Source organism: Nothobranchius furzeri, chromosome 7 (assembly GCF_043380555.1).
Source record: "Nothobranchius furzeri strain GRZ-AD chromosome 7, NfurGRZ-RIMD1, whole genome shotgun sequence".
NCBI classification, from domain to species: Eukaryota; Metazoa; Chordata; class Actinopteri; order Cyprinodontiformes; family Nothobranchiidae; genus Nothobranchius; species Nothobranchius furzeri.
Window position 1 is genome coordinate 47,042,622 of NC_091747.1, and position 19,860 is coordinate 47,062,481.

Here is a 19,860-nt window from a genome sequence, read left to right on the forward strand (position 1 = left end):
AACGCCACTAAGCACAGAGAAACAAACCCAAACATTAAGTATGAAACCTCAAAACACAGGCTGCAAAACACTCAAGTCAACCATCTAAGAGCCCACAGTCACCACTGTGGCATCTTATTTTTGGCAACTGGTGGTTTTATTTGGCTCTGATGACGGTCGGTACAGGAAGTATACAAAAAAATTTAAAAAGGCTTTGAACCTGACCCAAACGGACAGTCGTGGAGCGCTACAGGTCGTAGGATTACAGCAAGCAGGAGTGCTTTTGGAGAAAAAAAACCCCCAAGCTTTTAGGAATGTATTGCTTTGCTCTGTCTTGTGTTTCAGCAGATTGAATGATAGAGTTTTAAATGCTGGAACTGATTCCACTTTGCCACTCTCGGGAGAATCAGGGCCTTGAATTACTCTATAATGAGAGGCGAGGGCAGGCAAGAAAGTATCAACACGGGAGCTCTGAAACAGATTACAGTATTGAGAGAAAAAAAAAGCACTTATTTCATTCTATGTTACTTTGAACGACGTTGAATCTTGCTTTCTAATATCGTAGTACTGCGTCAAAGTTATTCTGCTTTCTTTTAAGGGTCAAGTTCACAGAGAAATAGTTTTTTACTTGTTATTTTTTAAATATGATTGGTCACTCTGAGTTCCACATGCAGGCCAATCATGAAAATAGTCTCCTACCCTTATTTCCTGCATTAGCCGCTGATATAAAATCGACGTAAAAATGCTTGGACTATCAAAACCCTGAAAAATCTACGCCACACTGATAATTAGCATGGACTCCCCAATCTTGACTCGTAACGGGGAAGGCTGTGGTTGGTTAAGCATCCAGGAAAGAGCAGAGAACGTCTTGGCTAGTACCATTAGCGTTAGCAACTTCACCACATGACAGAACTCCTCCAGGCGTGTGTTATTTGTGGAGATAAAACATCCAAGTTGCAAAGCAAATGGTAGAGTGGTAGAGTCGTTTTGCTGTTAGCCAATCAGAGACAAGATGTCTGAATATGAGGAAGTAGGACTCCAGATTCTGCCATCTTCTGCTCCCTACTCCTCTGGCTTACTTCAAGTTCCTGAAACAGAACCTCGAGAGCCTACTTTCCACAGAGACTGACTCACAAAGCATTCATTTATACTAGAAGCCACAGAAATAATTGTGAATTTTGTCTTTACAGCATCAGTTAAACTGTAATTTGGGGAAAATTCATATTTGCAGCTAAATACTAGAACAAAAACTCAACATCTGAAAGAAACAAACTCTTCAATAGAAGGGGAAGGGCTTAAAGTGTACTGCAGCCAGCCACCAGGGGGAGCTTGGTTGAGTTCAGTTTCTACTTTTGGGTTAAGTTCAAGTGGCTAAAATCTAATGTTCATGGTCAACATTAAACCAGCTCAACCTTTGATTTGGATGCTCTTTTTAATCTTTGAACTATTTAAAACTTAAGTGTTATCTGGCTTAAAGTTTATGTTTATTCATTTAGCAGACGCTTTTATCCAAAGCGACTTACAACTTATAACCTATGGAGCATGTTGTAATCTGTGGGGGAAACCGGAGTACCCGGAGGAAACCCACGCATGCATGGGGAGAACACGCAACTCCACGCAGAAAGGCCGCAGCAGAGTTTCAAACCTGCAACCTTAGTGCTGCGAGGCAACAGTGCTAACCACTGCGCCACCATGCAGCCCAAAGTGGCAGTGTGAAGTTTTCTGGCACTAGGGGGCAGTACATACATTTTAGGGTAGTTTTACACCATATTACCGTGACTGTCACTAATTTTTAAAAAAATTATAGAAAATGTTGTTAGAAAATATGCAACCTCGGCGTGACTCCTCAGACTCTGATGGTACTTCAGTTGTTCCATTGGGCGAATGCAATGCCTACTGTAGTTTTCTGTCGCTTTGGTTTCCAGATGTGCTCGGGGTCCTGCGCCTGCCGATGACATCACCATACTACGGCAATACCGCTCAGCCAAAATATATTTCATCTTCTTTTTAACTCTGTTCTTTCATATAGGATTTGGAAAGAGTTTAGCAGTTTTGCTATTAAATCCATGTTTCTTACTCCCTAAATGTTTAGAATGTGGTAACATAGCTTCTGTAAGTCGTACGACCAGCCAGTCGTACAGGCGCAGGACCCCGAGCCGGCCAGAAGGAAACATGGCTTCCAATATGGCGTCCCCCAAAGACACTCGACCCGTGCCCTTTGGACCTGGTTACAGTTATATGTTACGAAGCTGCCAATATTTTTCAACGACTGGACACCACTTTATTCATTTTCAACAACGTTTCGTTTGATTTTTCCATGGGTTAACAGTAAAACTACACATTGCCACTTTAAGACTAAAAGCAAAGAAACAATTAAAAAGCAGAAAATGTACAAAGACACACTTTAGAAGACTGACATTCCAGCTTAAGAAGATAGCAGGAATTGACCAACAAAGTTCGTCTTTGTAAGCAAACGATTTGGAAACAAAGTACAAGACTTGTCTCTCTGGATTGGACCATTAGATGCGATTGAATCACGTGTGGTTAAAACCCTCCCCTTAGTAGCAAACTCTCACACTGTGTCTGAATCTCTACTTTCTCCCCAACATTCTCTCTGCTTTCAACCTGGGAATCTGAAACGGCAGCTTTACCCCCATCCGGCAGGCTGCGGTCAAACATCGGAAACTTTTGACACAATAATCCTTCTCTTTCTTCACATGTCCTAAACCCCGTCCATGTTTTCCAAGCTCCTTCCAAGACTTGATCTCTTCATCATTTCACCCTCTAAGGTCATAAACTTGCTGGCCCACTTGTGTCTGTATACTTCAGGCAAAATAAACAACCGTCACCACAGTTTAGAAAGATAAAGTCTCAAGTCCTGCACTGTTTTGTGCTTCCCCACTTGAGAGGGGTAAACATCCACCCAGAGTTTAGAAACTGGATTTCACTCAGACACTGAAACAATGCTTCACTTTTTGCTTTTATGTTTATTTTCAGCATGTCAGCATGTCAGCTCAGGTCAAGTGAAAAACCTTCAATCAAGCAGACATATAACCTTAAATTAGATTTACAGAATTTTACATAATTATTTTAGCATTACTTTTTAAACAGTGTTAAACATCAAATAGCTCCCTTAGAAAAATATAAGCTATCATTATCTTTTATAATTCATCTTCCATTGAGACTAATCACAGAACCCATAAATGAACAAATCATTTTGGGAGCAGAGTTATCACCAAATGAAATATTGAGAAAACTGCAACAAACAACTTGCTAAAAACATTTTCAGATTCAAAATAAAGTAATTATCTTACTAACTAGCAAATAAACACAAACAATGTTGTGATTATACCAAACAAATCAACAGTCTCAATTGTTTGAGATCAGGTCAGGTCAGGAGAAGGAAAGTGCTGGTGTCTGACTTGCTTTGTGAAGTGAAGCAACTTATTTCCTAAAAATAACACTTTTTACCTCCTTGTTTTCAACGTGTAAAAAGCAGAAAACCCTGAGTTGCTGCATCATGTCAGAAAAGGTGCAAAAATGCAGTTTCAGGTCAGGTCAGGTTTCTTATTTGACCACTTAACCAGCAGCAAAGTCCATACACAACCAGCAATATATTATAAATTTATCTCACCGGCTGCCTCTCTGATTTTGGTAGATGTATTTAGTTCTGAAGTTACTGAACGGCTGACTCAGAACACCATGCTCTCTGGTAAAATTACACATTAGAGGTGTACCACCTTTATTGTCCCTGTGGAACCCCTACTGCTGAACATGGTTCCTAGTCTGAAAAAGTCCAAGCCTGGCTTGACATAAAGGATGTAAATATTTAACTCAAATAACAAATGTTGGCTTGAAATCCACATCTAGAGTTTGTACAAAGTTTACACAATCACAGAAATGGACTAAATCTGCTCCCTTAATACCCTGGTTCCCATTAACTTTGGCTATTTTTAGTTATTTGGAGTAAAAATGCTAACTATACACAGCATGTGTGTTCCAAAGTCGTAACTGAGGGGCACCAGATCGGAAATGTTCATGTTTCAGGCAGGTTTCTCACTTGGCAACATGTTGGAGATTCAATTGCAAGAACTCAAGCAAAACCATAGATGGAATCACATTTAAGTACACTTTTGCAAGTCTTTTTTTTTTTTACCAAATCAGTTTGTGCACACGATGAATCTGAATAAAAATGTGACTGTTTTGCAATTGTATTGCCTACTCCTCCCAAAGCTGTCTCCCACCTCTTGCCTTTAGTTTCGTGCAAACTAAATTGAGAAGTGTTCAAACTGACACACCCACACAATAAATCTATATTATAAGAACAACATTGTTGCACAGGTATTTAGAAACATGTTAAAAGTTCTAGCAACACAGGAAAAGACCAAGTGAATTATTGAGGATTTAAGATTCCTTGCAAATATTTTTGAGACATTCTGTACACCCCCTTACAATTTGTCACTACTAGCTAACCTGAGCAACATGCTTTGTCAGTTATAGCTGGGGTGTGTGGTTTATGTTTTAAAAGTCACTTAAAGGTACAAAATAATCACAAATCAGCCTAATGTCTCCATCATGTTGGAAGGAAGGTGACATTTAAAAAGATTTCTTTTTCAGCCGAATAGGCGGAGGCCAGTTATTCTCCTTTTAAAAAAGTCCGCTGGGTTGCCAAGTCTGCATCAGCATTTGTAATACAAGACTAGTCGGCAAAAAGCTCCAAGGTTGTAGACAGTATATTAATCAGTACGAGGAGCAGACCAGAAGTTATACCCCTAAGAACCCACACTTTTCTTGTTTTACTCTAATATTGGGTGAAGAAAACTAGATGCCAATGTTTGCTAATGATGAAATCAAAGCAAATATTCAATAAAAATATCTCAAGTTACTTTTACAATTATCACTTGATATTACAGTGAAATGTATTTATCTACTTGTCATCTTACTGTGCATGACTCGTCTTCGCTCGTCGAGTCTTCTGACGAGGATCCGTAACTGGCAACAGTCATGAAACTCATGCAGGACTCCCTTGAAAATGAGGTTTTAAATCTCAATGGGACTTTTTTCCTGGATAAATAAATGTTAAATAAATTTTACAAAAAATGGAACAGAAGTGAGAAAGTCACTTGTTCATTTTGAAAATGGACTGCAGTACCCAAATTTGACCACAAGATGTCAGTCTTACTTCATTCGTACATCATGCACCTTTAAAATACTTAAATTTGACTATCTGACTTTGTTACATCTTGTAAAGTAGGTTGTTTATATTTCTCCTAAGGCCCTCCCCTGGCCTCTATAGCAAATTGAGTGTTGACCAAAAGTTAAGTGGGAGCTGTCAGTCAGTGAGAATGTGCCCCGGTCCCCAGCATGCACTACAGAGTGATGCCAGGCAGGGTCGGATTTATAACTGTTTAAATTTCTAAATCTTCTTTGCCTTGATGGCGCCATGCTACAGACCACAGCTTTAATGCTTTTAAGATAAATTAGGCTGACTTAAAACAAAATGATCATTGTGGACCATTTAGAATAATGAATCACCTCAACATTTGTGTCACACTTAAATCGATTTGTGACTTACTCTATGTAGGTGTCTAATAAATGTCACATATCTAGCTAGGCACAGCCTCCTCTACTGAAGATTGATTTCCTTTGGTTTGTTCCGAGTGTGTGCATACAGTCTGACTTGTCACACAGGTAGACTTTGACCAAAGGCCAGGTGTTTTATTGTGTTTTTTTCCCCCCATTTTCCATCTAAGCTGAGGACCCCGTCTGAGGTCAGGCAGGGCCTTTTAGACCTATCCTCCTTATCCTGCCTTGTAATCCATCAGCATCAAGGAGGCTCTCACCCCTCCACCTTTATGAACCTCTTTGGACTCTTATGTTTTCTGAGTTGAAAACAAGCAGACCCCGACTGACCTGCCATTTCCCACGGTTCAAATAAAACCAACTGGTTGTGAATTGTGAGGAAGTTAAGACATTCCCTGGGTTAGAATTACATACACTACCTCAACTGTTATTGCAATTTCTGATACAATATAAAATGTAATATGCTTTTATGTCATTTCAGGGATATATTGTTCAATATTCAGTGCTATATCTTTGTTAAAGATCAAAATATAGATTTATTTAATTGATCAAAATTCTAACAATTTAAGCAAACCTACACGACACACTGCAAAAAAGTGTATATTTCTCAGTTATATGCCTGCTAAATCAAAACAGCTTGATTGGAAAGACTGGGAAAAGCTATAAAGAGTTCACAATTTAAAATGACTACATGAACAGATTAAAGTTAGAGGGCAGCAGAATTACACATATCAGTGTTCATTAATTGGGCTGCATGGTGGCGCAGTGGTTAGCACTGTTGCCTCGCAGCACGACGGTTGCAGGTTCGAAACTCGGCTCGGCTGCGGCCTTTCTGCATGGAGTTGCGTGTTCTCCCCATGCATGCGTGGGTTTCCTCCGGGTACTCCGGTTTCTCCCACAGATCACAACATGCCCTATAGGTTATAAATTGTAAGTCGCTTTGAATAAAAGTGTCAGCTAAATGAAGAAACATAAAAATTTAACTATAAGGAGGACAAAATGTACTTTTATAACACTAAAATCATTAGAAACTACAATAAATGTGTCTGAAGTCAGGTCTGTTCAAGACAAAAATCTAATAAATATTTATGTAACATTTAGTCACCTTAAAAATCACATATAGGCACCTATAATTATAAAAAGAAACATGAAATGAGAATGCTGCCATAAAAGCTGAGAAGAGCTGCTAAGGCAGCCTGGATGTGCAGTCATGGAATAATTGTTCCATGCTTGGAAAAAGAACCATATGGAAAATTATTCCTGAATGTTTTAACTGAAAATAAAAAGTTTACTTTTTGAAGGGTGTTTCATACTATTGGTGTGTTTTGCCCTCCTTCTGCCACCGCTAATAGCGTAGGCTTTCACAAACATACAAGAGACATGAATTTAGCCTTCATGAGGGGCAAAAGGCAAAAACAATATGCTTGAGAAGCAGAATGGGATGACTCTAAATATCATATTTATCAGTTACTTTGTTTTTGTGACTTTTTTAGTGCCAAAACCTGAAAATAAATAAAACGAAACTACAATAGATTCAGCCCTGCTTGTTCTTCGTCTTTAATTTCATGTCATAAATACGGTATTAGAATCAGGGGGTGCAGAATCACACAGAAGTTTTGGTTTGCATTACTTGCATTGCATAACAGAAAGTCAATGGCACAAATGAAAGCAGATGTTTAAGCAGTGGGAGGAGAGAAGCTGCTGTGTTTTTTTGCAGCATCAGCATCTAATCCATAAAGATTAGGATGAATAACTGTGGTTACAGTTTGACACTGAGAGCCGGCCACATGTTCGCTAAGAAAACCAGAAAAATCTCAATTACAACATGCAAGAAACATAACGCCCATGTGCTACATATGTGGATAACTGCTGAACAGATGCAAACATATAAAAGGGGATTTTTTTAAATTTCACTTTACAAAGATATTTGGGAAAACATATGAGAAAATATATTAAAAAATGAATAAAATCCAAATCCTCCCCCGTAAAGCTAAAAGGAATCCACAACAATAAAGAACCCAAGTCTAACACATCCAGCAGAACTCTTTTCTCTTTGCTGCAGGTATTAGGTGATTGAGAAAATCCCTAACACATACCAACAACTACGCAGCATATTTTCAGATACTCGTGTCCTGCTGGTCATTTCGAACAGAAACAGAAAACCAAATACTGTCACAGTAAAAGACTTCTCATGGAATCGCTGACTAACTGTGATCCACAAGTCACACGGAGCTTTAATCCCCTTCCATTCAACACTACAGAGGCTTAAGCAGCTCACAGGAAATCAATAATAAATACTGTTTACAACACAACTTTCATGCATCATCGGAAGTTTTTCTGAGCAGAAAATGAGACCTGAACAGATGGAAAATTCCCTCCTACAGCTCATCACGAACTGGGAGTTTATATGTGGAAAAGTGCATTTCATTTAACCTCCAATCAGGAATTGTTGCACCAATTTCCTGGATCTCCTGTGATTTTCTAATTATGCAGATTTGACAGTGAGAACATTTGAGCTCATTCTGATTCATTCCTTTTCTGACAAGTAGAAAAATGCCCCTTATTTTCTTAAATATGAAAGTTTCTGTGGATCTTTTAAAGCAGCAATAGCAAAACCAGCTAACACAGTTCCATCAACAGTCAACCCTGAGCCACATCTTCTTTATACCAGAAACCTGCATTACCAGAGGAAACGAGAGCACACTAAACACCAGTCACCATTTTGTAGGTCCAAACGTCTTTTGTTGTCCGTTACTTCAAATGTTTTTTCTTTCTGGGACTCTGGTAGTTCGTCCTTAAGTTGAAGTGTTAGCAGCTGGCATTGGTAACAGATCTGCTCGGGGTCCTGCATGTGCAAATTACATTACAGCAGGTGTTTGGCTGAACATAAGACTTACCCCAAAATTCCACTATCTCCGCTCCGCCCCGCCCCCGCTGCCGCTCGCTTCCGAACTCAAATTATACTCTACCCGCTCTACAACGGCTCCGCTCCGGTGCGGAGACCTAAGGTGCGCAAACAGGCATGCGTGGGATTTTCGAGATCTTGCGATACAGTCCGAGCAATAAACGCGGAAGTTAGATCTAAACACCCGTTCTGCGGGAGAACCATCGAAATGAACTGTTTAATCTGCCCATCATTTGTGTTGAGAGATCAGCAGTGTTTGGATCAACAAAGGGCGACTACTTTGATAGTGGAAACTGTATTTATGGCTTATTTTTGTACATTTAAAGTTCAACCGCCATTGATAGTTGTTAAAAGTTGTTAAACTTGGGCATATGAAACAAAAAAACGCTTTTTGTTATCGATTTATTGTGAAATAACGGAAGCTGTGCTTGCTCCCTTTCCTGTTGGGCGGTTGTGATTTCTGTCCATTGACTGCGGAGGTGCTCCGGCGTCTGGCAAAAATAGAATCGATCCTATTTTTGCCGGATGGCGGAACGGAGGGTGGCGCACTGCGCCGCACGGCCGCAGTAGTGGAACAGCTCTGATTGACTACAACGGGACCATTTTTGCTGCGGAGTTCGTGCCGGAGCGGAGCGGAGGTAGTGGAATTTTGGGGTTACGGAGAAGTTACGATACCACGTTCGTAAAAGTTACGTTAGCATGTTGACAATGATTTTGATTGGTCAGAACAAATTTACGGTTGTAGTCTTAGCAGTTGTAGTCCTATAGTTCAAAAATCAATGCTTTTTGGGGAAAATATGTTTGAATTTCCAAAGGAAATGTAAAATAAAAGCAAAGATACCAACTGATAATCGGTGACCCTCAAAAGTGTAGCCTCCAGAAAAGGTCAGTTTTCCACCTACAGTCTGACCTCTTCAGTATCTGGCCATTTGGAGACATAAGTCTTAACTGGTGCTTTCAATCTGCAAGAAAAGATACTGTTGCTTGGCCAAGGTCCCTCTCAAGCTTTCCGCTTATCTTAGACTGCTTTGCTTCACAGAACAAGAAGAAGGAACTTTTATAATAATGAACCGTTATGAATAATGGAGTGTTAAAATAATCATATAATGAATGAATAATGGCTGAAGAATAATACCAATGTTGTGATTAATTTGTCCTTAAATTACTGAAGCTGAAATGAATATTATGTTATGATCAGTAAGTTAATTTAACAAGTGAATCACTATCTACTGCCAAGCTCACACACACTCACCATATCTCCATGACGCAAGTTAAAGTTAAACGTCACTGCACATAGAGATTTCCTGATCCACAAATCAGAGCTCTTCTATCTGATGTTCTGAGGTTTATTTGGTAAAACCCCTTTACACGTCAAATTCTGGTTGGCCATGTAGTCAAAATATGGCCGCTGTTAAAACATAACTCACTTCCTGAGTGAGTCAGTTTTTGAGAAAGCTTCGGACCAGCCATCTGAAGCAAAACCTCTTCAATCCAGAGCATCTTTGACAAGCTGTCAAAGCCTGTTGCACGCTACAGCTGACTGCAAACGCTTCCTTCAGAATAAAGCTGAACCAGCTTCAACTCCTTAAGAGTTACTCCATAGACGCAAAACAAGTCCACCTGTTCGTCGTGACCTGGAGACGACTCTAGACTGACCTGATCGTACTGCGGTTTCTCTACGGACTTTGGTACCGTGGGGTCCACGGACTCCCCAACATCTCAGATCCAAAAAAAAGAGTCTCCGATAAGGATATGTAAACTCGACAGATTGCGTCTGATGTGGTTTTATAAACCATCACTATAAAGCTCCGGGAGTTGACGTCACTTCTCCCGGCATGCAACAGTTCAAATCGAAACTGCGCCATCTTGGCAGGCAGAAGCCCGCAGCTAGGCTATTTGTTATTGTCAGAAAACTCAATCAAACGGGAAATATAGTAGATTCCTGTTGTGCCCCAGGATGCCTGAACAGACGCGGACAACATGAGAGATGAGCCATCTACAGGATTCCCCAAGTTCCAGAACGCCGCAAACGTTGCATCATCGCAATAAAACGTGCTAGTGACCGGGCTAAAATGAAATTGTGGGATCCCGAGAGTAAAGATTTTTGCTTATGCAGCGACCACTTCATATCAGGTACTTAAACCAACGTTTCCTTAACTGTATATGGTATTTATTTGAAATGCTTTCATTACGATTCTTAGAGGGCTTCCTAAACTTATTTGGCATGACTTTTTCTGTCTTATTACTCATAGCAACAAGTAAACGTCACGTCAAGCATTGCCTCGTGATTTCTGTGTGCTGCCGTTTACGTGTCTTATGATCAAAGCAATTAACCGGCTAAGCTGTATTTAATTTTTAAGCAATGGCTGACCAATTGTCAGATCACACATGAAAAGCACTCCTGAGACACTCCAGCCTGACATATTTATTTTATTCACGGAAAAAAAATCTTACTAGTGATTTCTCTTGGCGTTCAGTTTACACATTCAAACAGCACAGCACTCTATTTAAACTTCTTACATGTAAATCTATGTTTTTTGTCCATCCATCCATCCATCCATTTTCATCCGCTAACCCAGAGTCGGGTCGCGGGGGCAGTAGCCTAAGTCGAGAGGCCCAGACTTCCCTCTCCCCAGCCACTTGGGCCAGCTCTTCCAGGGGAATCCCAAGGCGTTCCCTGGCCAGGTCCGCTCCGACAGCTTCTGGCGTTTTTAAAAAGTATCCCAGGAGCACGGTAAGGGTCGGAGATATTTAGTCTATTTAATTTCTGACTATATAGAATGATTTCTTCGGTTTTAAAGTGTGAAGTAAACTCAGACGGAGTAAAATCCAAGCTGATCCCATTCATTTTGTTTACCTTTGTTGCCTGCCAACATGGCGTCTACTCTCTGAGGGTCACGTGACGTCCGGAGCTCTATAGTTTATAGCAGACCAAATTCACTCCCACTCAGAACTCAGTTTCTCCCGATACGAAGGGTCTGATAACATCACATTCACATCATCACACCTCACATTCCATCCACTTTGATCCATTCATCACGTAACGTGTTCCTAGTTGTCATGTTTTTAATTGCTTAGAAAATACACTTCTTACTTTTTATAAACTTGTCTCTGTCTGAATTGATACGAAATGTCTTACAATCCCTGAATAAACAAAGAATTCTAAATCTGCTGGTTAAACATTCGAAGACCAATCAGACTGGATTTCCATATTTATATAGAAATTCACATCTTATGGGCATATTTAGCTTAAAAAGCACCCAAAATAAATACATATGTTAACCCTACAAAAGTTACTGATTTTGATGAAATCGCGCAAAATAAAATATAAGAACTTTATTGAAAAGACACCAAGCAACATTTTGAATGAACGAATGAATGAATGTATTTACATATCAACTAAGGAAATATACAGACAAATTCCACATTAATACAAACAAGTATGGCTTCACATATAAGAACTGTTGTCTTTTTGGCAGTCTGATGTTGGTTTTATGTAGTTTCACATTCTTTACTAGACAAAGATAATTTGATTAACAAATTACAATTATAAAGAAAACATTTAGGTGGTAACAAACAAGAATTTATTAACAAAACTGCAGATGTCTTTCCAAAACTTAAGTGTGAAAGCCGAGTGGATTTGCTGGAATGTGACATCATCAGCAGGTGCAGGACCCCGAGCCGATCAGCCCGAGCAGATCTGGTACCGACACCAGCTGTTTCTCCTTCTCTGGTGTTACTGAGCGGAGAACCTCCCACACCAGCGGCGTTCTTTGCAGAATGAGCGACCCCGTAATGAGTTGAAGTAAATTAAATTAAATGTCAGTTGAAAATTCAGTTTCACAGCATTTTTTAATCAGATAGTTTTCAAGAACCTAAATATACATCTAGATTAAATTCAGCATTAGCACTGGGCTGCCCGCAGATGTGCCTGACTATAAATCAGCTCCAATGAAAAATGGTAAACACCAACCCAATGTATCAGCTGACGGATTTATCATTCTCATTCTATCTCTAATTAAATAAAAATATTAAATAATAATCAGAAAACACAAAAATGGCTAAAATTTGGTGTTTTAGTGGCAAAGAGGCACATTGAGTGCCAACAGATTGCATCAAATTTTGCATGAAATCACAGAAAATCTTATTTTCTAAATTTGACTGAAACAGACTCATTAATTTTAAATATAACATGATTGTATTTTTAAAACCCAGACATCAAAAGGAGTGTATTAGGTTTTTAATCGTGTTAATATTTAGCTCCAAGTGATGGTGCCTTTGCAGCAATGTTGCAACCTGCACAATGAAACTCTACACAGAAACCAGAGGGTTGTTTTCCACCCTAAGGTGTTAAAAAGGAAATTAGTTTCAGTCTTGACTTTGGTTTTAAGGTTGCATGTCCCTACTTGTCCATCCTCCTGGGTTCCAACACTCCTACTGGTGACCATCAACGCTTCATCCCATTGATCCCAAACCGATATGTGTCCTGACACGCAATATGATGTACAAGCACCTCGAAATCTGTCTAGTTTTTAAAAAACCCAAACCTTTTTATTTAAAGTAAATGTGATTAAAGAGTAATTCAGTGCTCCAGGATTGATGGTGCCATTTGGCTTGCCTCGTTGAGCCTGGTTTCCCTGAGTCTTTAATGGAAACAGACAGCTCAGAGCCTCTGAGTAACAGTCTGGGATCCTCAATGTCTGAATGCAAATGTGATGCATTCACTTTAACACTCTCTCTTGTTTGTGCCGGACTGTTTTGTTCCTAAGTGGGCAGTCTGGGTGAAGTTTCCAGTCTCTGAGGTGAAAAGAGGAGGCAGAGAGATTGATGCTCCAGTTTAACTCACACTTCCAAACTTTAATAAATGCTGCAGGAGGGAAACAACGGACAATGCTTCTTAAATCACAAGAAAAATTAGAGAAATTGATTCATATTAAGGTTTTGTTTTGGCTTAAATATTCATTTGTGAATTTGTAAGCACCTAGAGTCAACAGAATTTTCCTCTTTTTTTTTTTTTCTTTTTACAAAAGCTGTTTTTGGCCTTGTGTATCTGCCGGTGAGATTCAGTAAATAAACAAAGAATTTTGCAGAATTGTATCCAAAAATTATATCAAATAAAGTCAGCGGAGAATACGATCTTTGCACTTTATGCAGAATTTAGACATTTGGTTGTGATGCAATTCCCAGAATCCACTCGAGCTTTGAAGATCTCCCCGTTTTCAAGTGTGACAAGTATGCATCAACCCCCTCCCTCCAACTCTAGGTGCCTTGCTTCTGGGCACGCTGCCACCAGCGAAGGGCTGTTCGGCTTCGCCGGGGTTAATTGATCAAACTCAGAGGGCCCATGGCATTCACAAAGTCTTGGCTAGCCTCTCCTTTTCTGGAAAGAAATGCAATCGAACAGTCTTTCTTAAGTAAAAACACAACCATATGAGGACGCAAGTGAATATTCTAAGGCGGATGACAAGAAAAATAAGGTTAAAAATATTGCTAAATAAACATTTTAGTAACGACACACCCCATGCTGTGATTGATGTCTAATGCCGTTGGCTAATGCTGAGAGGCATTAGAACATTTTCACATTTTAAATAAAATTAAATAAACCCTGGGATCTGTGTAAATTGTCTCCCTGTACTGTGATCTTCCACACAAACTCACATCCACAGACTACGTCCACTTAACTGAACTTACTCTGTAGTCTGCATATCTGTGATGTTTAGAAATGGACAAAAAGAATGCAAGTACCTGATAAAAACTGTACTTAAATCTTACAAGATGGCACTATTTGGGAAATTTCTATTGTTTCAATCTGATCTGTAAAGAATCAGGACTCTAAAATGTCCAAAAGTGCTTTAAAAGTGGGTGTAAGTTATAATAGAGGTAGGTAAAATCCAAGGAAGGAGCTGGGGGGTTTACGAGCTGGGCTGAGTTACTCTCTTACCCTGAGTTTCACACGCTCTGATTTCACTCCGTCTTGGAGGAATCACCCACAGTAGAGAGAGACTGCTGCAGGCTTCACATGTAGAAAACCTGTAAGACCCCTGGTGTTGCCATTTGTTTATTCTTGAGGTTCAGTCAAGGATATTTGGGCAGCAATTTTTGCAAGCTGTTCGTAAAACAGTTCGTAAAACACCCCAAAGTCCAATTTTGTCCTTGAAAAAGAAAAGAAAAAGTCGTTACCTTGACAAGGATAATAATTGCAGTGTTAGCATACCATCTCAGGCTGGAGGGAATGCAGTAAATCAACAGGAACGCACTCTCATTCTGCTGCAAACAGTCCATGTTTGGCAGAAAACCTGATTAAACTGGTTTACTTTTTTGACTTCTCATCATGTTCTGACTGAGCTATGAACCCAAACTGAAAGATGAAAACCCAAATGAAAGCTATTGATGAAAGAGTAAGAAGAACTGTATATTTCTAAAGGAGAATTGTGTTCCTTGAAGCAGATTTCATCAAAAACCAGGGGGAAAAATGTAACAAAGCAGAGGGAGTGTGTGTGTGTGTGTGTGTGTGTGTGTGTGTGTGTGTGTGTGTGTGTGCGTGCGTGCGTGCGTGCGTGCGTGCGTGTGTGTGTGTGTGTGTGTGTGTGTTAGTCACGCAGAATCCTGATTCCTCTGAGCGTTTTCTCTGTTGGTTTTGCAGATGCTCGCCACATGACTCACCCTGAGTTAATTATGTTTGTATCATTTACAGTATTGTTACTGTAATACTATGAAAGCATCTCAACAAGCATAAAAATATAACAAAACAACTATTTTTATTTTTGACCCAAATAAAGATGGCAGATTGACAACAAACCATGCCATCAACTACCTTCAAATTTGATCCCTGCTTGCTCTGTGGTGCAGTGTAGTTTTTTATTTCCAAGCACTGGCCCAGCAACCTCCAATTTATACCAGGTGTGTGTGTGTGTGTGCGGTGTGTGTTAGCAGCAGCGTGGTTTTGTTGAGTGCTCAGCTATGCCTCAGTCCCCACCAGGAGCAGCTGGACTACAGTTCATGCATTTTAAACTGAACGCCTCTCAGCATTAGCCAACAGCGTTAGACATCAATCACAGCGTGGGATGCGTCGTTACCAAAGTACCTAAACTGATGCAGAGTTGGCATCATCTCTGTTAGCCGGCTAGAGGTGAGTGTTCACAAACAAGGAGCATTGCTTCCAGCCGTGATCACGGAAGTAGGGAGAGGGGCTTAAGGTGCAATACTTTGTACCTTAAAACTCCAGATTTCTGCCTTAGGAATGGAAAGCCTTCGCATCTGCAGGAGTTGGGAAAGTTAATCTATTCAAGACATCAATGTAGGTGGTAGAGTTTGGATTTGGTTTGCCTGAAACAAAGTCAATGAGAGTCTCAACGGTTTCTGTCTATTTATGTAAAAGGTAGCAAAATAAGTAAGGGCTGAAAGTGGTAAAATTGCTGGAAACTCCAGGGATAGAGTGAATACACACACACACACACACGCACACACACACACACACACACACACACACACACACACACACACACACACACACACACACACACACACACACACACACACACACACACATTATTTAGTCATACTGCTGACACAAGCGTCAGCAACAAGCTTACTCAACAAAGGAAGATGGAAAACTGAGGTTTACTTTTGGAGCAATGCAACTTTTGTCACATTTATTTTGACATAAAAATCACACAAATATTCCAAAATTAGAATCCAAACAACAGAAATGTGTGTCATTTGGTAGAAGCTGATAAATGACCCCGACAACCATCACCAATGTCAAACTAACAGGGTCAAATTATCAGTATCTAAAATCCACAATCTGAGTGGGACAGTCAGAACGTCAGGGAGACAGGGCCTTTCATTACCTTCCTGTCAACACGATTGTGACTTTATAACAAGCCCCATGTGCCTCCTGTCATGTCTCAGCATGCTGCTGTCACTGAAAATCTGCTATTGCACACAAACAACCCAGATAAAAGCACAAAAACCCATGTGTCACCTGCACATAAGAGAATAATTTTCTGTTCCTGAATACTTGTTTGCTAGAAAGCTACAACCTGATGGCTAAAGGCATGTTCTGACAACACGATGCATGAAAAACGAAAGCTAAAACCAAACACTAGCATAGCACTATGGCATACATACATACATACATACATGCATACATAATTCTGTTGGATCTGTTGGATCACTACCACGACTACCCAATGATTACATGGACTTTTGAGTGAGATTTGGTTGTTTATGAAGATTGCTTGTCCTGAACTTCTTTTAGATGGACTCTGATAACCCATTGTAGTGCATCTCACTTGTTTGGAGTGCTAATGGACACGCACACAAATTGCAGAATAAAATAAAAACCACTACTGCTGCAGCTCCCCACTACATATAAATTGGGAGACTCAGGCGATGGTCCTTTAGTTTCATTTCTGAAAGGTGACAACCCTAGTTGTTTTCCACTCATCCACCATTGCTGTAGCTTGGGCTAGCATTAGCAGAAGTTCTGGCTAGTGTTTTACTGTTAGCATTGCCGTGACCATATTGCAGATGTTGAAGTGGGTTGGGACATGCAAATGTAAGGTGGTGTGTGTCTTAGCTTATGACGTGTTTAGCCAGCTTTATTCACAGTGAAACATTTCTCTGTGACCATTACATTATTCATTTATATAAGAAAGCAAGTCAAAGATGGCGCAGACTCTTTGGTACATTAGACACCCCAAGCTAACATAATCAAGGTAAATTAATACATTTGCAGTGTTCTGTAGTAGTAATGAATGCCTTGTAAGTCATACTCTGGGGGGAAAAGCCCTGGTGTGCCCATTTCAGGAACTAGAAGTGAGCCACATCAGAGCTGAGCTCGATATCTATCCATGGATTGGATAGCAGCAACATGACTACAATTGCTTTGCAACATTAATGTTTTATTATCACAAATAACACAAGTCTGATAGAATTCTGCCATATGGCGGATTTGCTAATGCTAACAGTTAGCTTATACTAGCTGAGACGTTGTCTGCGGTTTCCTGGACGCTAAACCAACAGCAGCCTTCCTCGTCATAAGCCAATATCTGTTGCAGGTTATTGTTTACATCCGGGTAAATGCGCACATCCACACTAGCCGGAGGGCAAGAACATCATCTCCAGCCATTATCCACAGCTGAATCTCTGCGATTTTAGCTAAAAAAAAACATATATAGGGATTTAGATATAACTACTTTAGATTATCTAACACATCTTTGTGTAGATGAACTACATTAAAGGAAATATTAGCAATGTTTGCAGACTTTAACCTGCAAAAGTCATGATCCTTTTATTTATAGGATCCAAAGCTGAAATGCTTGGGATTTGTCCCCTGACAGAAATAAGTGTTTAGCGTTCTAAAAGAAAGTTTGCCAGCTTTTACGTTCACGTATCTAAACTTGAAGTTCTGCTTATTAAACAGTATTTTTCTGAGGCAGACCCCATGTTTTGATTACCTTGTTTCTGATTATCTTGCAATACATTGTGGTGACCATGTGATTTCCTATAGTCTGTGTCCAAATCCAGTATATTCAGCTTGACTGCATGTCCCATATAAAAAGCCCTTTAACAGATCTTTGGCACAAATGCCACTTGGCAAATGTAAATATGGGAGCTCAGATAGCCTGACCAATCAACCAGTGAGCATAAAGCTTTTACAGCTTCAGTAAAACTGTTAATCAGAGAGGAAAAGACTTATTCAAGATGTAGAGCAAAACATGTCAGCTTGAAACACTTTAGTGCCCCAATGTAATAACCTTTTTCATGAAAAATTATTCTGGAAGCCAAATGCTTCAAATTATTAAAGTGTAAAAAAACTGTCAATCAGAAGTAATGGTTAACATCTGTGCTACATGTGTTCATCTGTTGACTGTACGAGTGGTAATCAGATTACACTTTTAGCATTGGTGTCAAAATGTTTTCTTATCTTGGCATTTGCTGGAATCAGAATCTAATTTGACTGAAAACATACAAAAAAAAAACTATTTTATTTTAGGAATCTCCAAATCAGTGGAGGACCATAAAATTTGTCAGAAAAAACAACCTTCACCCAAAACAGCCTCTCTGTAAATGTGCCACACAATGAGCTCATAAGATCACCTAATGTGTAAAGGTTTATGAGCCTGCTTAGATGAAATTGGCAAGTGTGTTCCCTTCTGCCCTCTGAAATTGCTTCCTCCAAAGGAAGCTTAACTCAATCAGTCATAAAGCTGTGGTACATAGTTTACAAATACTAAAGTAAGGTAAATCATATTTAAATTGAACTATCTGACCCTGTTCTATGATATAAAGTAGGTAATATTTCATATTTGCCCTAAGTCCCTCCCCTGGCCTCTAAAACAAAGCAAATCATTACACGAGCTTGCGCTTTGACCAATAGAGTTGCGCATCCACAGGACAGAGCTGTTAGTCAACCAAAGTGCACCCCAGTTCCCAGAACGCTCTACGGGGTTGACGCATTGATGCAGAGTCAACTTAGCTAGCTTGAATGCTAACTCAACCTGCTTTGAATTAAAGCTGCTATAGCAAATCTACAGAACAAGCTAGGTTTTGAACGCAAACACAGTCACAAAACTCCTCACTTCTCCCCTCAGGTATCTTCCCTGAGGCGTTTCTGCCGGAACCAGAAACCTACGATGCCGGACCAAACAAGATAGTGCTAAACACCAGTCGCCATTTCCTAGGTTCAAACGTCTTTTGTTGTCTGTGATTTCAAATGGTGTTTTTCTTTTTGGGACTCTGGTGGTTTGTCCTAAAGTTGAGGAGGTAGCAGCTGGCTGTTTCTCCTTCTCTGATATTACTGAGCGGAGAACCTCTGACACCAGAGGTGTTCTGTTGCTAAATACGGAGGAGCGTAATGAAAGGAGGACCCAGGGAAGTGTGCCGGTTTGGCCAGACCGACAACCGGATGGTCCAATGGTCAATGGTCATTTCCAATGGTCAATGTCATTTCCCGTAGAAGCCCATGACAGCTGAGGAGATAATTCAGCAGTTCTAATCAGGTGTGTCTGAGCAGGAGAAAAGCACTTCTCACAGAAGAAAGCAGGCATTTAAGAAGACAGAAGAAGGCTACTTACCTGGAATTATAGCTCTACAATCCACCGGGTCCTGGCTTTAGCCTCTCTACTGGGCCCAACCCAGGCACAGGCTCCTCTGTGCCAGCAGCCGGGCCAGGCCACCAGGCTCCAGGCTCAATATCGGCCATCACGCCCAGCCCAGGCTCTAGTCTCAGCACCTGGTCCTGGCTCTGGGCCCGGCCACCGCGCCCGGATCAAGCAAGTTACAGCCTCCAGCACTGAATACCAGGCCTGGTCCAGGATTCAGCCCATAACAACCACCAGGCCAAGCCGCCATGCCCGGACGAGGCACAAGCCCCAGCACTGGCCTCC

At 40.3% G+C, this 19,860-nt stretch overlaps 1 protein-coding gene across 2 annotated transcripts in view; it reads right to left on the reverse strand.

The window, feature by feature from the left end:
* The window catches only part of plxdc2b (plexin domain containing 2b), a 117,823-nt gene that overhangs the window by 77,169 nt on the left and 20,794 nt on the right, over positions 1 to 19,860 (reverse strand). The window contains exon 1 of one of the 2 annotated variants that reach the window (XM_054751495.2): positions 3,614 to 3,716. The exons of the other annotated variant lie outside the window; for it this stretch is intronic. The gene's annotated coding sequence lies outside the window, so the exon portion shown is untranslated. Of the gene's footprint in view, positions 1 to 3,613; positions 3,717 to 19,860 lie in introns of those variants that run through there. 2 annotated transcript variants of the gene reach the window in all.